At 45.9% G+C, this 21,449-nt stretch overlaps 1 protein-coding gene across 1 annotated transcript in view; it reads left to right on the plus strand.

Moving 5' to 3' along the window:
* Positions 1-21,449, plus strand: part of KIF5B (kinesin family member 5B) — a 125,510-nt gene that overhangs the window by 11,182 nt on the left and 92,879 nt on the right. The gene's annotated exons all lie outside the window — the stretch shown is intronic.

Here is a 21,449-nt window from a genome sequence, read left to right on the forward strand (position 1 = left end):
ACGTAACCTGATTGCTAACAAAGCCACGTCTCCCCATCACTCACTGTAGACATATGGCATTGTGCGCCTGCCTGCACTATTCTCATCTTGTGGAAAGGGTGTGGATTTTTCATGTAAAAAGATACTTCCCTTTCAAGTGAATGAGATTTTTCAAAATCCAACTTTTAAATATGTAAGGAAAAGTTTTTTTTTTTTTTTTTTTTTTTTTTTTGTGCAGCAGAAACCATTTTTTTTTTAACCTTTTTATTTTTATTGTATGTACATTTGCATATCTCAAAGGGGAGGTGTCGTAAAAAAAACAAAACTGAAAAATGTTAAGTTTTAATGTTTTGTTTTAAATTGAGTGTGTGTGTGTGTGTGTGTATGTATGTATATGTGTGTATATATAATATATATATACACATATATATAATAATTTAAAGTTTGATATTTTCCACTCAAACACTAGGAGAGCAGCTACTGTAGAACTGGCTCACATTACAACTGCAGTAAAAGTGGGTGTAATCTGCTCTCCTGTGTGTGATGTCACCTCCCCCTCCCAATCTGGGTGTTTCCAAAAAGATGAGAGTACGAAGTTTAGGATCTCAGTGCAGAGCCATATTGTTGGTGACCGCAAAGTGATCCTAATGTTTAAAGTGTCACTAAGGACAACTGGCATAGTGCCCCACTGTGTCCCGCGCCCCCATATACTATGCTGTCGGCTGGGATCGGAGGTTCGAGATGACTTGTGGCGAGGAGGGGTGATCTGCAGCCTGAGTGGCACTGCACTACAGATGTGACACTGCGATCACCGCTTCCAGCCACATGCACTCACCTCAGACCTGTGCCCCGGCAGCTTGTCCTGTAAGCCTGGTGTCTGCTCCTCCCATCAGCAATCACAGCACAGATCAGCGGAGGCCCTAGGTGAGCACACACCTGGGGGGTGAGCGGAGGGGCAGTGGAGGAGGGGTGGGGAGGAGCACGCCACGATCAGTTACGGTGCAATCACCGCTGCCCAGCACTGGTACTCACCCCACCCGGCGGGTGACAGGGGGAAAGTGCAGCATACAGCATATGCTGTGAGCTCCACAAAGATGGCGGCGATCTCCTCCCTCTGCTGTGATCTGGACAACCCAGGGGGCATGTCTAGTTTACATTAGACACTGTCTCTATGTTCGAGAATAGGGTCAGAGCCTGACAACCAGGGTCAATGCACAGAGGGCTGCCATAAAGGAGGTGTGGGCGAGCTAGCATGCTATATGGGCCGACTAGTTAAGGGAACAAACGCCCTCGGGGCTAGTGGCTTATAAAAGAGAGCCATTTTCACTGTTAATATACTGCATGTTTCTGCATGGGATATATTTGCTATAGCACATTGTAATTTTTTTTTTTTTTTTTTCCTTTTCTGTCCCTCAGACCAAAAACACTATATATATTATTTTTATTTTTTTCCTTTTGTATTGGCCTTTTACTTTTTAACACTAGAAGTCCCAGAGAGGGGTCATGTAACATTTCTACCTTTGGAACCCATAGACGGGTCGAATGACCTGAAGGATTTTAGCTAACTTCCTATAATCACCGTCTTTTGTTCTGTAATTAAGGCCATTACTGTCGCACCACAGGAGGTTGTTGTTTTCCATTGAGTTTTTCCATTTAGTTTCTAGTTAGTTCTATTCAGTTTGTTGTATTTGATAATATAATTGACTAAGGGTCATTTGACCCTCTTTCTGGGACTTCTAGTGTTAAAGAACATATTCTGTGGATACCTCTTCTTCATCTCAGTATTACAGATTATAATGTGTTATTCTGTAATCTAGGAAAGCTATATATACACCCTTACGCTCTGTAATCGAGGACCCCTCCATGCTGACAGGGCTGCTGCAGTATTTTAGGCAGATGACCTGTAACTTTCATGGCCGTAGTCTGCAGCAGATTGACCACAATGTCCTGTCTGCCCTATGTGACCATACGGGCAAGGTGATCTCTACAAAGGGTAGCAAGGATCTGCGTGAGTCATCACTGATCTCTCAGAAGTGTGCTCGGCCTGTTCTCTACGTTTTGGTAGATGGGTTTCCGAGATGTTGACCTACTTGTGCTGAATGAAATGATGCCGACAAGCGTTTTTCTTTTGAATGCTAAATAAAGATTGTGAATGAATGGTAATATTGTGTCAGTTAGTAGCTGTAGGGAATAATGAGCAAAATCACAGGGAGCGGTGTTAGCGCCCATCAGCCACTGATTGACGGGTTGCACACTCTGAGGCTTGTTTCACACTCCCTCTGTGATTTGGATCTGAAGATCCGGCCTGGCCATAGTCTCCTGGACCTGAGTGACCTGGGTACATGAGCTACAGAAGCCGTACGTGACTCAGACTTTCGAAGAAGGCCTTGGGGCTCATACAGATGTCCGAGCACGGACCACAATACATTGACCCCTTGGGCAAGTTCGTCCACCTCATGGGCATATGAGGTGCTCATTCAGGTCTAGATAATCAGATAGTTTGTACGATATGGCCTGTGCTTGGATGAGTTTCATAGACGTCAATCTGCCCTGGATGGGGGCCGCATGCAGTTTATTAATTCACTGAACTCCCATTTCTTAGATCTTGAGAGGGCTGTAACTAATAATTTGTTTAGCAGAAATAACTTATTTTTAACTTTTTATAAATTGTTCATCTCACACTTAGGCTATGTGCGCACTGGAAAATGGAATTTTCTCAAGAAAATTCCGCAGTTACTGAAAGATTACCGCACCCGAAAACCGCATGCGGTTTGCCGCGGTTTTACCGCGGTATTGCCGGGGTTTTGCCGCGTGTGGGTTGGTACGCTGCCATGATCAAGCCTGGACTTAGTGGCGGCGATCCGCCGCCATTAACTCCTTGTATTACCGTGACTGCCACTGCTACACGGCAGCAGGAAGAGCCGGGGACACTCCGGTACTGCCGCATAATGCATGCGACAGTCCCGGGGCAGCTGCGACTGATATTCTCTGCTGCGGGAGGGAGGCGGGGGACATTAACCCTGCCCCTCTCCCTCCCCAGCCTGAGAATACTGGGCCGCCGCTGTGTGCTTACCTCGGCTGGACGGTAAAAATACAGCGGCGCCCACGTGTTTTGTTTTCTAGATTTCCGTTTGCTTTCTATGTGTATTCTATGTGTCTGTGATGTGTGTGTGTGTGTGTGTTTACTCTCTGCTCCGCTTCCTCTTCCTGTCATAATGACATCACTTCCCTGCAAACCGCAGGCAGCGATGTACATTACCGCAGGTAAACCGCGAAATACCGCAGGGAATAATGCAGGAAAACGCAGTGAACCCCGCAGAATTTGCTGCCTGCGTTATTCCCTGCGGGATTTCACGATTACATGGCAGTCAATGGAGTGAAATCCCGGAGCGGAAAAGAAGTGACATGCAATTGTTTTTGCTGCGGGAATCCTGCAGCAAAACATGCAGCTGTCAAATTCCGCCCAGTGCGCACAGGAATTTTTTTTCCCATAGGTTTTGCTGGTGATTCACTGCAGAGATGTTATTAACATTTTCTGCAGCGAAACGTGCAGCAAATCCGCGGCAAAATCCGGTAAGTGCGCACAGGGCCTTAGGCCTCATGCAAACGCTGCATCTTTTGTTGCGTTTTTGCTGTGTTTGGTCCCAAAACTGCATGCATCTCCTTCCCCAGCAAAGTCTGAGATTTCAGATTTTTTTGTTCACATATTGCAGCTTTTTTGGCTGCATCTTTGTGGTGACCATAAAGATGCAGCATGTCAGTTCTTTCTGCCTTTTTGTCATCGTTTGAGCCCTTCAGTTAATAGATTTGACTTAAAAAACAAAAAAAACAAACCCTCAAAACGTGCATCTTTGTGGTCACCACAAAGATGCAGCATGTGCATATACAGTGCCTTGTGAAAGTATTCAGCCCCTTGAATTTTTCAACCTTTTCCCACAGGCTTCAAACTTCAAAATTTTATGGTGAAGAATCAACAACAAGTGGGACACAATTGTGAAGTTGAACGAAATTTATTGCCTATTTTAAATTTTTGTAAAAATAAACTGAAAATTTGAGGTTGGATGGAGAGCGTTTGTGAACAGCCGTTTTCAGCTCTTTCCCCAGATTCTCGATTGGGTTCAGGTCTGGACTTTGACTTGACCATTCTAACACCTGGATACATTTATGTGAACGATTCCATTGTAGATTTTGCTTTATGTTTGGGATCATTGTCTTGTTGGACGACAAATCTCCGTCTCAGGTCTTTTGCAGACTCCCATCAGGTTTTCTTCAAGAATGGTCCTGTATTTGGCTCCATCCATCTTCCCATCAATTTTAACCATCTTCCCTGTCCATGCGCAAACCATGATGCTGCCACCACCATGTTTGTCAGTGGGGATGGTGTGTTCAAGGTGATGAGCTGTTGCTTTTACGCTAAACATATCATTTGGCATTGTGCCCAAGTAGTTCGATTTTGGTTTCATCTGACCAGAGCACCTTCTTCCACATGTTTGGTGTCTCCCAGGTGGCTTGTGGCAATCTTTAAACAACACTTTTTATGGATATCTTTGAGAAATGGCTTTCTCCTTGCCACTCTTCCATGAAGGCCAGAATTGTGCAGTGTACGACTGATTGTTGTCCTATGGACAGACTCTCCCACCTCAGCTGTAGGTCTCTGCAGTTCATCCAGAGTGATCATGGGCCTCTTGGCTGCATCTCTGATCAGTCTTCTCCTTGTTTGAGATTAAAGTTTTTAGGGATGGCCGGGTCTTGATAGATATGCAGTGGTATGATATTCCTTCCATTTCAATATGATCGCTTGCACAGGGCTTCTTGGGATGTTAAAAGTTTTTTAAATCTTTTTGTAACCAAATACGGCTTTAAACTTTTCACAACAGTATCACGGACCTGCCTGTTGTGTTCCTTGGTCTTCATGATGCTTTCTGCGCTTTAAACAGAACACAGAGACTATCACAGGTGCATTTATATGGAGACTTCATTACACTCAGGTGGCTTATATTTATCATAATCAGTCATTTAGGACAACATCGGATCATTCAGAGATTCTCAATGAACTTCTGGAGTGAGTTTGCTGCACTGAAAGTAAAGGGGATGAATAATATTGCACGCCCCAATTTTCAGTTTATTCTTTTTTACAAAAATTTAAAAAAAGCAATATATTTCGTTCAACTTCACAATTGTGTCCCACTTGTTGTTGATTCTTCACCATAACATTTAATATTTTTATCTTTATGTTTGAAGCCTGAAATGTGGGAAAAATTCAAGGGGCTGAATACTTTCGCAAGGCACTGTATCTCCTAGCCTTTGCTGGGGAAGGAAATTCACGCAGTTTTGAGATCAAAACTGCATCCGAAAAACGCAGTGTGCGCACAAGGCCTTAAGCAGATCCATGATCACTTCTGTTGCTTTTAGATGAACTGACGATCAGGCTTGCAATCACCTGAGAATTGAGCAAATTATACACCTGTCGAGTGCATTGATATTTTTTTTTTTTTTTTTTATGTTTTTGGATTAAAAAAAAAAAAAATCCTGGTTCTCTGAAGTGCACTATCCTGTGCTTCCGAAAATATGTGCACCCAGAATGATCATGTTAGTGATTGTGTACATGATTGCCTGGTCTAAACCCACAGAAGATGAGATTGCATGTATCTGACCGTTGATGAACACATTGTAAACCTGCGCCCCTTCTATCACCAGTGCTCCAGGGTGTCCTGCGTTGTCCTGTGACTTCCCAGCCCCCTAAGGCTAAGTTCACACACTGCGTTTTTTTTGCCGCTGCGTTTGTGTTTTTTGCTACAAAAACCGCGCAAAACCGCATGCGTTTTTGCTGCGCTTTTGCTCACTGCGTTTTTATGCGTTTTTTTTTTATCAGTGAACATTGCCATTAAAGATTGAGAGAAAAAAGGTCTGATGTAATTTCCTTCTTCAATATGTTCTTCATTCTCCACCAGTGTATGCCGGAGTGCAGACAGCAGCTGCCGAACTACAAGGCTCAGCATCCTTCTTCCAGGACTGTATGCAGGATTTCTTTGCCGCCCCCCCCCCCCAAAAAAATGACGTGGGCGTCGCCATATTTTTGTATGCTAGCCGGGTACAGCAGGCAGGTACGGGCTGCCCCCAACCCCCAGCTGCCTATTTGTATCCGGCTGGGAACCAAAAATATAGGGAAGCCTTTTTTTTTTTTTTTTTTTTCTTTTTTTTTTTTTTTTTTTTTTTTAATTTCATGAAATTCATGAAATAATTAAAAAAAAAAATAAATAATAAAAATGACGTGGGCTTCGCCCAATTTGTGTCCAGTCAGGTACAACTAGGCAGCTAGGGATTGGAATCCGCAATGCAGGGTGCCCAAGATTTCTGGGCACCCCCGCTGCGAATTGCACAGGGCTGTGGAGTCTGAGTCAGAGCTCATTTTGGTGGAGTCGGTATAAAATGCACCGACTCCGACTCCTAGAATTTATAATAAATTGGGGACAGTAGTGCAATGCAGAATGTGCTGAATATTTTACTAAATAATATTTAGTATAATGCTTATATTTAAGTGAAAAATGTATTGTAGTACAATGTGAATATCAGACATTTAATTATTTTTATGATACAATAATCAAGATATTTGGATAGAACATAAAATATTTATTGGAATACAACTTTAGAACACAAACTAATACATTGTAAATATGTAATACACTATGTAATATATATATATATATATATATATATATATATATATATATATATATATATATATATATATTACATAGTGTATTACATATTTACAATTTTAGTTTTTTTGTGTTCTAAAGTTGTATTCCAATAAATATATTTTATGTTCTATCCAAATATCTTGATTATTGTATCATAAAAATAATTAAATGTCTGATGTTCACATACACATGTTCATGTACTACAATAAATTTTTCACCTAACTATAAGCAATATATGTCGGAGTCAGAGCCGGAGTCTGAGTCGGTGCAAGAGAAATTGAGGAGTCTGAGTCGAAGGTTTGGCTTACCGACTCCACAGCCCTGGAATTGCAGTCCAGTCACCCCAGAAAATGGCGCTTTCATAGAAGCGCCATCTTCTGGCGTTGTATCCAACTCTTCCAGCTGCCCTGATGCCGGGTGGCTCGCTGGGTAATAATGGGGTTAGGGCTATCTGTGTATTATCAGCTGGCCCTAAGACCGAAATTCATGGTGTCACGCCAATATTAGACATGGCCACCATGAATTTCTAGTAAAGATAAAAAAAAAGAAACCCACAACACACAGAAAAATATTTTTATTAGAAATAAAACACAACACTATTAGTGACTCCATCTTTATTGAAATAAAGAACCCCCCTCCGCAGTAATTCTGGGTCAAGGGTCCCGCACCGTCCAATCCGGATCCAATATCTTCTGATCGGTTTGCTGGAAGGCAAAGCGATCAGATGATGTGTCAGGTTCAAGGGCCTGAATCACATGACACAGCAGCTGATTGTATAAACAGCTTTTATACAATCAGCTGATGCATCAGTGCAAAAGAGAAAAAAAAAAAAAAAACACAAAAACCCCCCACACACTTCTGTGCAGCGTTGGACTGGCTACCGGAGGAAACTCCAGTAATGCCAGGCCTGGGATTCAGGTACCTGCACTGCACTCCGGAGTTCTCACCTGAGCTCCGGCTTGCAGCCGAGACTGGACAGCGAGTGAGTGATTGATTCCCCGGCACTTGCGGTTCAGTTCATGATAGCTGCAGACATCCCTGGCTAATCTCCGGTGTTCTTACCTGAACTCCGGAGATCACCCCGGCCTGCCTGCAGCTGTCGTGAACTGACTGCAAGTGCCGGGGAATCTGTCACTCTGCGCTCGCTCGCTGTACAGTCTAGGCTGATGCATCAGTGCAAAAAAACAAACAAACAAAAAAACAACTGCACACGTCCGTGCTGACTCCCGTCCGACCGCTGCAGGAGCTGCCGGTAATCAGCTGATGAAGCCTCCTGACTGCATCAGCTGATAGCCGGCCGGGCGGTAAAAAGCCAGCGTCACCGCAAGACTTGCGGTCTCCTGGCGCATCAGCTGATCATATCAGGTGATCACCGCCAGGTCCTGCAGCTCTCGTACATACCTTTGAGCCGGCACACAGCCGGAGCGGGGGGGTGGTACCGGGTAGAGGAGCTGGGAGCGGACATCGCATCGGGAGTCTGCAGCCAGGTGAGTATGACATTTGTCTAATGTTCACTTTTGATTTAGCAGCCGCTTTCACCTCCCGCACGGGAGCGGACATGGCACCGGGCGGGAAATGGAAGCAGCGGTGGCGGTACCGGGAGGATTCACGCTTCTGTGCTTGCTGACAGAAGGAATCCTCTTCCTGTACATGTCACTTTTCTACCCACCTCTTGCATTTATAGCTGTGTTTTTAGTCTAAAACGCACTAAAACGCAGCTATATTTGCAATTTGCGGTTTTCATTGCGTTTTTGAACATCTCATTGAACTCAATGGGTGGGAAACGCAGTGAAAAATGCAAAAATTGACACCCACATGGGCACCACAAAAACGCAGCTAAAAAAACCCGCTGTGTGCAGACAGCAAAAATGAAAACTCATAGACTTTGCTGGGGAAGCAAAGTCATGCAGTTTTCTGAACAAAAACGCCGCGAAAAACGCACTGTGTGCACATAGCCTTAGTCTTTCACCTGTATTACAAGGGTGACGTCTCCAGTACTGAGCTCTCCTCCTTTATCCATGAATAGCTTGTCCTCTGTTTCCCGTCACTATGTCTCTGTTTACTTCCTCCATTAGATATTTATCGGCTCCTGCTTTTAGAATTTCTTCTTTTTCGAGGACAGGTTATTTCCCCTCCAGTGTTCATGGTTGTCACTTTACCCTTTTTTTAATGATAGCATTTCACTTAAGGTAAGGGAGTGTCCTGTGATTGTGTCAGTGATCCCTGACTAAGCAAGTCTGCGCGTGACGTGACCGACACGAGGCTCGGACGCTGAGCGATGGATTGTATCATGGCAGTCACAGCTCTGCGCCTCCTCCCGCTGTGTAACAATTTGTACACACTGCATTTTTGATGCATTTTTTTTTCGTGCAGTTCTGTTACAAAACTGCATGCCTATCCTTATGCCAGCAATGTCACTGATTATTCTGAGGTTTTGTGCACATGTTGCTTATTTTTCTCATGCAGATTTGGTGCAGAAAATAATCGGCAGCATGTCAATTCTTTTTACATTTTAATAATAATAATAATAATAATAATAATAATATTATTCATTTATATAGCGCTATTAATTCCACAGCGCTTTACATACATTGGCAACACTGTCCCCATTGGGGCTCACAATCTAAGTTCCCTATCTGTACGTCTTTGGAGTGTGGGAGGAAACCGGAGAACCCGGAGGAAACCCACGCAAACACGGGGAGAACATACAAATTACTTGCAGATGTTGTCCTTGGTGGGATTTGAACCCAGGACCCCAGCGCTGCAAGACTGCAGTGCTAACCACTGAGCCCCCGTGTCACCGCCAAATGCATGTAGAAAAAACCGCTTCTTAAACAATCAGAAAATGTAGCATAAATCACTTTTTTCCCGCCAGGAGATGCAGACTTGGTGCAGAAATTTCTGCAACCAAATACTCAGCGTGCGCCCATAGCCTAAGGCTCCGTCCACATCTTCATCAGGGGCTCATTATTCACTGCTGTAATAGATCCATCACATGACCGCAAACAGATGCTCTTCATTGACTTTAATTGTGTCAGTCTGCTTTTTTTTTTCTTTCATATCTGACGGTCTCATTATACCTAGTCGTCATTTGTTTTGTGCTTTTTTTTTTTTTTTTCTTCCTATGCAGGTGAAGTTTGATTCTTCAAGGCATAAACTAATATTTTTATCATTAGCTGGATAGGTATTCCAGCCTGGAACACGTTATCATCAACTATCTACTTGACAGTTTAGAAATGTAGAATTGGTGGAGGTCCGACTGCTGGGATTCAAAACCCCAATATAGTGATTAGAACTATGAAATTTTAAAACAACCCCTCCCCCCCCAAAAAAAAAAACCCCAATAAAAATGGCGACATGGTTGTGTTTTCTTGTTTCTCTACCTCTAAAAAAATGTATACAAGATATATACGTACATACGGTGTGTGTGTATAGAATCTGTATCCCAAAAATGTTGCCATTAAAGCGAACCTGGCAGCTAAGTTCTGCCTGATCCACGGGCAGCATGTATCCTACTGTGGCTCATGATTTCAGCCATATATGTTTAACTCTGAAACACTAGTAATAGTTTAATTTCTGGGGATTGAGTTGCATGGGAGACTAGTGGGGCAGGCGGGACCCCGGTGACTTCTCTCCATGCGCGCCCCTGGGCTGACCGGCCTCTCTCTGCGTCTGTCAGTCACTGACATTGCACTAGTCTCCAATGTGGCTCCATCCCCTGGGGCTATTAGACCACGCTTTTCTCTGAAAGGCCGACGCGTTTGAGATGGTACAGCCAGTGACTGCCGTTCTGACCGATCCTCAGGCAGCATTTATCAGCTGTGAGGTTCCTTTTTTTTTTTAAAAGATATTGTCCTGGATAAAAAAAAAAGCCAACCCCAAACCCACATATAGTTGTCGACAGAAAAATAAAGTTGTCTCTTGGAATATATTTATCAAGTCATTTATGTAAAAAAATGATGCCAGTGATGAGCGTGGAGCTTCATAAATATGGTGGAAGACCCCCTAAAATGGTTCAAAATCAACCAATCACAGACCAGCTTTCATTTCCTATAATGCACTTGAAAAATAAAGCTGCACTCTGATTGGTTTCTATAAACAAACAACATAATTTTTTACTTTATATGCTGTAAGGACAATTGGTGCCAGATGGGGCATAAACCAGACAATCGGCGTTTTTGTGGTGTGACTTGAGGATTATTTTTATCCCAGGCGGAGTATGTGGGTGTGATTGGGGCGAGCCTACTCTCCGCATCTGCTGTTAAACACCCAGTATGCAGGTTTCCTGCGCTGGTTCTTTAAGACTGATGGCCTAAAGCTGCGGCCTCCTCCATATACGTTCCTGTGTGTTCTGCCAGACTCCTCTGCCGGCCGCTTATCTCTAGGAGAACATAAGGGTTCACTGCTGGAAACGTGTGCCGAATTCTTTTCTCCCCGACCACCTCTGTAAAGGAAAGTCAGAAGACCCCCAATGCACATTAGGTGGTCGGCCGACTTTTATCTAATATGTATGGGGGCTCGGGTAGAGCGCAGCCCAGGCCTGCAACAATTCTGGCAGAGCTGAACTTGACATTTTAATTCCGTGGCTGCAGTTTTAAAATCGCCTGCAGTCCTATGTAAAACTGCTAAGCATGGATGATATGGTCATTGTGTTCCAATTCATACATTACTTGCCATATTTGTGGCTTTACATGGGACTGCAGGGCAATCCCTACTTCTTTATCCTAACTGAAAACATAGGAAACGGTTGACAAACTTGACACAATTTCATCGGTGCACACTGAGTATACAATATTTGATTTCACCTAGTACTAAAACATAATCTGCTCTGCTACATCCGAACACTATGCTTATTATCGTGGCTCTATATAAAGTACAGTTTGTGTTTCAGTCCTATGTAAAAGCGCAGATATTATAAATTCCCAGATGTAGCAGAGTTGAGTTTGTGCTACAGTACTAGGTGAAAGCAGCAATGTATAATCCTATTGTGCCCAGATGTAGCTGGCCTGAAACAATTGACGTTATTTGTAGTTTTGGTGTGACAGCAATAAGTTTACCTGCAGTCCTGTGTAAATTTAGAGATGGTGATGTCATGGCGGTTTCAGATTTGTAGCTTTACATAGAATTTTGCAGGGAAATGTATGCTGTTCTGATGGAGATAATAAAACGTAGACTCTGGGCCGCTGTGTCTGCACCTCAGTGCTTTATCCTGCTGTCCAGGATGCAGGCCTTAGAGCCGGAGGGTGAAGGTCCATGTACCCATCAGAAATGTCAGCGAGCGTTGCTAGGAATGATCATTTTCCAATAAGTGTGCAGTCTAAACGGGCTGTGGGCAAAGGGAAGTTTTTGATTTTGCCTAAAAGCTCATTGTTCTCCGATTATTGGCGGATGTGGTATCTGCCACGTTTGCATCCTTTCTACACAAAAATGTGATGTAAAAAAATTATAATTCAGCACATAATGCCCAGAAGCCAATCTCCCGGCATAGTTTTAAAGTATCTGGACCTTCCTCCATGTATGGGGCGTTTGGGTCCTATATACCATTGAGTTAGAGCCATTCGTGTTCTCATCGCTGCTAAGATATTCCATAAAAATATAATTATTTACACTGTGCAGGTCACACTATTTTCCCACGTTGATATCTGGGGGCAGGAGGGCAGAGTACGGCTGGATTTTGCCTTTTGAAGCCCATTGCTTTCTATAGAGATAAGCAGCCGCCTGATAATACATGTTCCCCGCTGTTTGCAGGGTCGGGAGTGCTGATTGTTGTCTTGTTCGGTTATCTTTGGGCACCCTAGCACTGATGGGGTGACGGTCTACAGTCTGTCCTGCTCCATCATATACACGTCTGTTCACACTGGGTATTAAGGGTTGACCTCTCTTGCAGTGCGTCACTTGTCAGACGAGCCGTGTTGGAGCACTGGAGTCTGCCGAATGAAGGCCGGCTTTGTTGCTCCGCTCAGCGAGGCTCCATCTCCGGGGTGCGGGGAGGGCGTCTTACCGCACGGCATGGGGTCACCCCGAAGGCATGCTATTCTCATCTGCAGCATTGAATCATTTCATTCAGTCTGCGCAGTTACCAGTCCATTTAAAGTTATAGGACCCGCTCTGCCCAATGCCAGCCACTGAGCTCTATGTTCTCCATCTGACTAATACAAATGGTTTTGTGTTTTTGTTTTTTTTCCGGCATGCCATCCTGACACTGCTGAAAAGGGTCCGTTCACATTTGATGACAGTTAACTCTTTTCTTCCGATTAAAATGACTGATACCATGATGGGACTTGACACGACCCTTTTGCAAGTCAGTGTAGTCAATCTTGTAATGAGTCCAACCAGATGTCATATAAACTGAAAATACCATGCAAGTGTGAACAGATTTTTCAGCTGTTTCATTATCATCACAGACATGATGACAATGTCACTTTTATATACACTGTCCGCAATTCACAGTAGTGAGGTCATGGCTCATCCCCTCCCTTCACAATGATCTGTTACAGATTATAGGGCATGCACAAAAATACTCTCCTATAGAAGTCAATGAATCAGAGCCAGGCTGTCCTGTGTATGATTCATGTGGCTGCTGTAAAGCACATCTCTAAGGCCAAGTTCTCATCTATAGAGCTGTGTACGCTGAGCACTTAATTGGGGTTACCACCTAAAGCCCTTTTTAAAAAAAAAACAAAAAAACAAAACCCCGAGATACAGATGGAACATTCAGCATAACAGGGCAAATGTTGACACTATAGACTCCATTCCAGTGGTGACCACTTGTGATGAGTGCGCACTACTGTGCTCGGGTACTTGTAACAAGCAGATGGATGCCTGGATGGGCGCAACTCAAGTACCCGAGTATAGTGAAAGTAAGTGGGGGACTTGAGCATTTTTCCAGAAGATTTCCCCATTGACTCCCATTATTTGCAGGTATTCGCGTCAAACATGTCCGAGTGTCCGTAACGATTACTGAGCACTCGAGCATGGTAGTGCTCGCTCATCACAAGGACGAGTACCGAGCACCTGAACATGGTAGTGCTCGCTTATCACAAGGACGAGTACCGAGCACCTGAACATGGTAGTGCTCACTCATCACAAGGACGAATACCGAGCACGTGAACATGGTAGTGCTCACTCATCACAAGGACGAATACCGAGCACCTGAACATGGTAGTGCTCGCTCATCACTAGGACGAGTACAGAGCACCTGAACATGGTAGTGCTCGCTCATCACTAGGAAGAGTACCGAGCATGGTAGTGCTCACTCATCACTAGGACGAGTACAAAGCACCTGAGCATGGTAGTGCCCGCTCATCACTAGGACGAGTGCAGAGCACCTGAGCATGGTAGTGCCCACTCATCACTAGTTATCAGTGCCAAGCACCCGAGCATGGTAGTGCTCACTCATCACTAGGAAGAGTACAGAGCACCTGAGCATGGTAGTGCTCGCTCATCACTAGGGATGTAGGTAAAAATCCCACCGCAGAGCTCAATATTAATGTGACCCCAGCCTAAATGCTGATACCAAAACCTCAGTCGTCATGGTCGTCCCCATAATCCTGCACAGAAAACAGAATAAAAAAAGCTGTGCAATCATAAAGGTAAAAACCTGTTCAATAAAAGGGAATTGCAGAATGTGGTTTTATTAAACATGGAGTGTAACGTGCGGAGGGTCTGGTGTGATGTGCTGCAGCGCCGCGTCCTGTGACTGAGCCGCATTCATCACATGCCTGGGCTTTATATAATGAGAATGTGTAATTATAGTTTACCATTTGTCTATGTAGAAAATTAGTTGGCTATCCATTTATAGTCCTGTTGCTAGGAATAACTCCCTACATGCCTTTTTGTATTTTCTTTTTTTTTTTCCTCTTACTTAATTAGCAATAAAAATTACCAGTATTTAAGTACTTGGGGCCAAGACAGGCCACTTAAATGGTCCTTTGGCAAACTAAAGTAGCCTCACATAGCAAATGTGGCCGGCCAGACCCATGAATGGCGACCTGTCATAAGGAGAACCATTTTAATTTTATTTTTTAAATTAATAACGAGGGGCTATGAAATTTTAAAGGGGTTGTCCAGAACTAGAAACGCGTACGTATGGTGATTACTTCACGGGTAGCACTAATCAGAGCCCAGCTGCAGTCAGGTATATTTTTCAGATCCTTGGGAGAGATCTGACAGTCACCTGCAGCGGTGCTGGGAGAATCCGGCCGGGGGCTGCGGCGGTGCTGGGAGAAGCTGGCTGGGGGCTGCGGCGGTGCTGGGAGAAGCGGGCGGGGGGGCTGCGGCGGTGCTGGGAGAAGCGGGCGGGGGGGCTGCGGCGGTGCTGGGAGAAGCGGGCGGGGGGGCTGCGGCGGTGCTGGGAGAAGCGGGGCGGGGGGGGCTGCGGCGGTGCTGGGAGAAGCGGGCGGGGGGGGCTGCGGCGGTGCTGGGAGAAGCGGGCGGGGGGGCTACGGCGGTGCTGGGAGAAGCGGGCGGGGGGGCTGCGGCGGTGCTGGGAGAAGCGGGCGGGGGGGGCTGCGGCGGTGCTGGGAGAAGCGGGCGGGGGGGGCTGCGGCGGTGCTGGGAGAAGCGGGCAGGGGGGCTGCGGCAGTGCTGGGAGAAGCCGGCTGGGGGCTGCAGCAGTCTGGTCTCCAGCTATGGGCTCTGACCGTACCTTCTTACAATATATAATTTTATTTTTTTTTTTAAACACCAGAGCATAAACATGTGTGAATGCAATCATGCAGCCAGCTTGTGGTTTGAGCATCGTAATTCAGGTTTCCTTTAGGCTGTGTGCACACGTTGCGTTTTTTACCGCGGAAACGCTGCGTTTAGAACCGCAGCGTTTCAGTGACAAATAGCATGCGTTCAGCTTTCCCAGCAAAGTGTATGAGAAAGCCGAAAAATCAGTGCACACGCTGCGTATCTAAACGCAGCGTTCTGGATGCCAAAAATCGGTGCGGAAAGAAAAGCAGCATGTCACTTCTTTTGTGCGTTGTGGCTGCGTTCTCTCCCCCATTGAAATCAATGATGCGGGTCAGACCGCAGCTACAACGCAGTGAGCTGCTTTTTTGTTGCGGTCCGCGGGCTTTGTCGGCATACAGAACGCAGGCATTTACCTGGAAGTGAGGTCAAGAGGTTTCCTGTTGACCTCACTTCCTGGCAAAGTTCAGGAAAGCCCCCGATGTCGCCAAAGTGCCCGCCCCGACCCCCCTCCCGAAAATCCAACATGGCCGCGCGCACAGCAGCGCACCGGCCGCCCTACTCCTCTGTTTCTGTCGCATGTGCAATAACACATGCGACAGAAAACTGTTCCCCAGGCCCTGCCAGGTCACCCCCTATTCCCCCCGGTGTCCCCCGGTAACCCCCGCACCTGTCACAGCGCTGATTCCCCGCGGCCCCCTCCTCCTTCACAGTGCGCTCCGGTCACATGTGCCGAGCAGCTGACTGCTTACTGTGTTCTGTGTGAGCTGTGGAGCTATGCTGGCTGCTCAGCACTGTGTGTGCAGCTGTGACCCGGGGAGAGTGGGTGCAGATTCTTTGCACCCACTCTCCTCAAATGGAGGGTCTGCACTACTAGAAAATGGGGGACACGTTCCCTGAGCGTGCCCCCCATATTCTAGAAGGTCCAGAGGTGACGTGGGACGTCAAAAATGGATACTGCGGACCCAATTTTGTTTCTTTTCAATAAATTGGTGAAAGAGGAAAGGTTTTGGGGAGTGTTTTTTTTCAATTTTTTTTTTTTTGGTTGGCAATTTTTTTTGCTATTACTGTCAATTAGTTATGTCTGGTATCTAATAGACGCCGTGACATCACTAATTGCTGGGCTTGATGCCAGGTGACATTACACATCTGGTATCAACCCCATTTATTACCCCGTTTGCCACCGCACCAGGGCGTGGGATGAGTTGGGGCGAAGCGCCAGGATTGGCGCATCTAATGGATGCGCCACTTCTGGGGCGGCTGTGGCTGCTATTTTTAGGCTGGGAAGAGTCCAATAACCATGGCTCTTCCCATCCTGAGAATACCAGACCCCAGCTGTCAGCTTCACCTTGGCTGGTGATCTAATTTGGGGGGGACCCCACGTTTTGGTTTTTTTTTTAAATTTTTTATAAAAAAAAAAAACAAAACTGCTTGGGGAGCCCTCCAAATTGATCACCAGACAAGATGAAGCTGTCAGCTGTGGTTTGCAGGCTACAGCTGTCTGCTTTACCCTGACTGGCTATCAAAAATAGGGGGGACCCCACGTCATTTATTTTAATTTTTTTTTTTTGGGCTAAATACAAGGCTAGGCACCCTTTAGTGCCACATGAAAGGCACTAAAGGGCGCCAGCCTAGAATTTGCAGGGGGGGTGGGACGTTATATATATGTTTGACATCCATTCACACATTTTAGGCTGTGTGCCCACAATCAGGGTTTGCAGCGTTATGGGCGCAAAGTGTTTTCCCTGCATCCATAACGCTGCGTTGTGCAGTAGAAGCACAGTGGAAGGATTTTTAGAAATCCCGTGCCCACTGTGCTTCTCTTCTCCGCAGCATAAACCGACCTGTGGTGCAGCTTCCCGAGCCTCAGCATGTCAATTTATGCTGCGTAGATGAGTGTTCTCTGCAGGTAGAATAGAGCTCCACAGCAGCCTGAACCCAAATCGTGGGCATGGGCAGCTGTGTTCTCCCGTGGACAACACTCATATCTCTGCAGGAAGGCTGGCACTGTGTACTGGATGTACTGGGGCACTGTCACTGGATCATGCGTTCAAAAACGTACCTGAAGAAAATGCACGGAAAACGCATGCGTTTTTGATGCGTTTGTTCCAAAACGCATTGTTTACAATTCTCCCCTCTGCCAGAGGGTGTGTTTTTTCCGCGCTGAAAAAAACGCAACGTGTGCACATAGCCTTAAGAGAGCCTGTCTTAAACTTTAATTTCCCTCACCCATCTTAGTAAAAAAAAAAAAAAAATACAAAAAAAAAAGTAATGTGATTGTGTAGAACAGTGGATTCATTTGACACCAAAGTGCTGCTCCAGCCGTGAGATTGTGTTTTTTGAAGTTGTTTGGAAGTGTTGGGGTGTGACGATGCTCTTCTAGTTTGTCAGCATCTGGCTGTATTCCTACCCCGTGGCACCCTCGGTCAGTGGCCGTGTACCCGAGCAAACAACCTGCCAACCAGCCGGTAGAGGGTGGTGCTAGGTAGCTTCACGCTGTATTTCCTGTCAATCAGTCCTTTTGAAGGAACCTGATGGCTGATTTAGGCTGTGTGCACACTGCGTTTTTTTTGCCACGTTTTTTGCGCGTTTTTTGGGTGCAGTTTTGGTCTCAAAACTGCTTGAATTTCCTTCCCCAGCAAAGTCTGAGATTTCATTTTTGCTTTCCGCACGTTGCAGTTTTTTTTGGCTGCGTCTTTGTAGTGGCCACAGAGATGCAGCATGTCAATTCTTTTTTGCATTTTTCACCCATTGAATTCAATGAGGTGTGAGAAAACTGCAATGAAAAACACAAGTTATTCTACATGCGTTTTAGTGCGTTTTTTTTCTGACTAGACTCCGGGTCGGCAAGGATTGATCTCTGGGATTTGGCTAGATACTGCTCCCCATATAAAGTCTATGGGGATCAGAATCGGGCGCAAAGGGGTAGGAGCAAGCGCTTCATTCATACTCACACATCACCAGGCGGTTGCCACACTGCTGCTGCGGCAGCTTTTTCATGTTCCAGAGCCGCTGCTCATTAGGCTCATAACATATTCACTCCTTCCCTGCTCACTGGTTGCTGTGATTAGTTGCAGGCAGACCCTCCGCCACGCTGAGTGACAGCTGTCTGACTACAGCCAATCAGACACCGGTGGCGGGTATATAACATACAAAAAAACACATGTTGCCCCACCCCCACCCCAGCCTAAAAGTAACAGCCAGCAGCCTCCCAGAATTGCTGCAACCATTAGATGCGACAGTCCCGACACTTTTCCCGGCTCATCCCAATTGCCCTGGTGCGGTGGCAATCGGGGTAAAGGCAGCAGCCCATTAGTGATGGCAGGGGTCTGAGACACCCCCTCATCACTAAGCTGTAAGGGATTTGTGTTTTATTTACGATTACCCAAAAAATCCTTTATTTGAAATTAAACATCAAAAGCCCCCTGTTTCACCACTTTATTAACCCCTAAAACACCCCTCCAGGTCCGACGTAATCCACACAGTCCCACGACGCATCCAGCACTGCTGCATCTGACAGTTACAGGGAGCAGCCATAGAACATGACTGCTCGCTGTGAGGGTCAGGCCGCAAGTGAAGTGAGCCGCGCGATCAGCAGTGACTCCAGCTGTCACCGCACATCACCTGACTGAAGTCGCCACTGATCTAGCAGTAGCAGGGGGAGGACTCCAGCTATCACCGCACATCACCTGACTGGAGTCCTCCACCTCTAACCACAAATCAGTCCGCGGCTGAAGTGAGCCACGAGACTAGTGGTGACTTCAGTCAGGTGATGTGCGGTGACAGCTGGAGTCCTCCACTTGTGACTGCGTATGAAGTGAGCCGCGAGCTCAGTGGTGATGTCACTCGTGTGATTGTGGTGTCGCCACACATCACCTGAGTGATGGCGCTAATCCTGTGGCTCACTTCAATACAGGCCTGACAGGTGGAGGACTCCTACTTTTTTTTTTTTTTTTTTAAAGGCCAAAAACGCTGCTTTTTTGTAGTCACCACAAAGATAAAAACGCTGCATCCTTGTGGCCAAAAAAAGATGCAGCCTGCGCACATAGCCTTATGCTGATCGTGGCACATCACTGCACTTCCAGACAAAACTTCAAAACATGGTTTCTGGAGCAGCATGTTGGGGTCGAGTGGTTTATCTTTTCTAGGTCCAAACAGTCATATACTGTAAATGATTCCCTTTACGGCAACTAATGTAAAAATCTAATATATAAAGGTGTGTGTGTGTGTGTACGCTAAAGGAATCCGCACCGTCGCATTTACAATCACGAAATTTTGCACAGACTCCCCATTTGACCCAGGGAACGTCATAGACTGTTTTGACGGGAAAATTTAACACCGTGCTTTAGTTATTCACCAAAATCCTGCCTCTATTTAACTGAATGGAGGTGGGAGCTACTGGCTATTAATAGCAACTGTCAGTGGTTGCTATAGGAACAAAATAAACTGTTAGTATAAGAAACTTATGTGTGAGGTAATAAGATGTCAGTGGGGAGACAGGTAGACAGCCCTGGAAAGAGACAGCGACACACAGAGACAGTTACTATCCTGGGCAACGCCGGGTACTACAGCTATTATATTATAATTACCAAATTAGCAGCGCTCCTTAGATTGCAGATCTGATACTTGTCCCTCAATAGTGTGCTGCAGGTGCTGCTCAAATCCTTCCTGTTTGCACTGTGCATGCGTCACTGCATCCTCGGGCTGCCTCCCTTGGATGTATGCAGTCATCTGTTTCTCTAGTGAGCAGTGGCAGAAATTACATTGCAGACCCTGGATTGCAAAAGTGTCGTTTTAAATTGAGAAGATATTTGAGGGGCCTCCAGTTATGCTGCATTCTCTGGCCGCTGGTCTTCATCTATTCCTAAGATGCTGCCAAGTTGGGGTGAGGAGACCTGCGGTCGGTCCGTGCATCAGTCTGTATTGTATACTCGGGCAGACTATCGGCAGTCCTAGTCCACATCTTTTGTCATGCACAAGACTCTCTCCAGTTACTAGTGGCTCTTTAACGTATAACTGTCTATGTAGGCCCCATACACATTAGACCAATGTCTGCTGAACCAGACAATATCAATGGGTTCTGCAGATGGTCCGTGTACGGGGGCACCGGATGAACAGTGGTTGGTAGAGATGTTGGCCGTATGTGTCTGATTTTGAATTGCTGATTGGATTGTAATCCTGGAGATCCGCTTTCTCAGTGACCAGAGGAGGCCTCGGCAGAGTACGGAGCCCTCCATGAGTGTTGGCTGGACGATTGGCCCGGCAGCCATTTACTGTGTGTGTCCAGCCTTAGTCTACAGAAAGTGTACATGACGGGAAGAATAAAGCAATAAATCACTTTGATGACACCACGTCTTAAGGCCCAGTCACACACCACGACTTACCAGCGATCCTGACAACAATACGACCTGATAAGGATCGCTGGTCAGATGTCACACAGTCAGACCTTACCAACGACGCAGTAACGATGAGCGACCTGTATAACGATCTCGGCGGGCGTTGGGACCCTGTCACACAGCAGCTAGTGTGACGATTCAGACCTCGAATAGGGGCGTAGTGTTTCAAGATGTAAGACACGTAGGCGTGCATATGCGTTGCCTTTTCTGCGCCCCTCAGCTCTGATTGGACATATAGAAGAATGGCGCTATGGGTGTTTGCACATGCTAGTATGAGGACCTATAGAAGAACGGCATTATAAATGGCAATATAGGTGTAAAGAATGCTTTAATAGCAAGTAGGTGTCCTATAAATGAAAGTGGGAACAATTTTGAGACCCCCAAAAATTGCCTACTGTGTCCAGGGAGTATAGCTGTCTGTAGAATCAGTGAAATCCAGGTGGAATCGCAGCTACGATCCGAAAAACTGCACGCAACCGGGAACAAATGAACCGGGGACGAATGAATCCGGGTGGAGTCGCAACTACAATATGAAAAACAGCACGCAACTGGGAAAAAATGAATCCGGGTGGAGTCGCAACTACAATATGAAAAACAGCACGCAACTGGGAACAAATGAACCGGAGACGAATGAATCCGGTGGAGTCGCAACTACAATATGAAAAACAGCACGCAACTGGGAACAAATGAATCCAGG

Source organism: Anomaloglossus baeobatrachus, chromosome 6, assembly GCF_048569485.1.
Source record: "Anomaloglossus baeobatrachus isolate aAnoBae1 chromosome 6, aAnoBae1.hap1, whole genome shotgun sequence".
NCBI lineage: Eukaryota > Metazoa > Chordata > Amphibia > Anura > Aromobatidae > Anomaloglossus > Anomaloglossus baeobatrachus.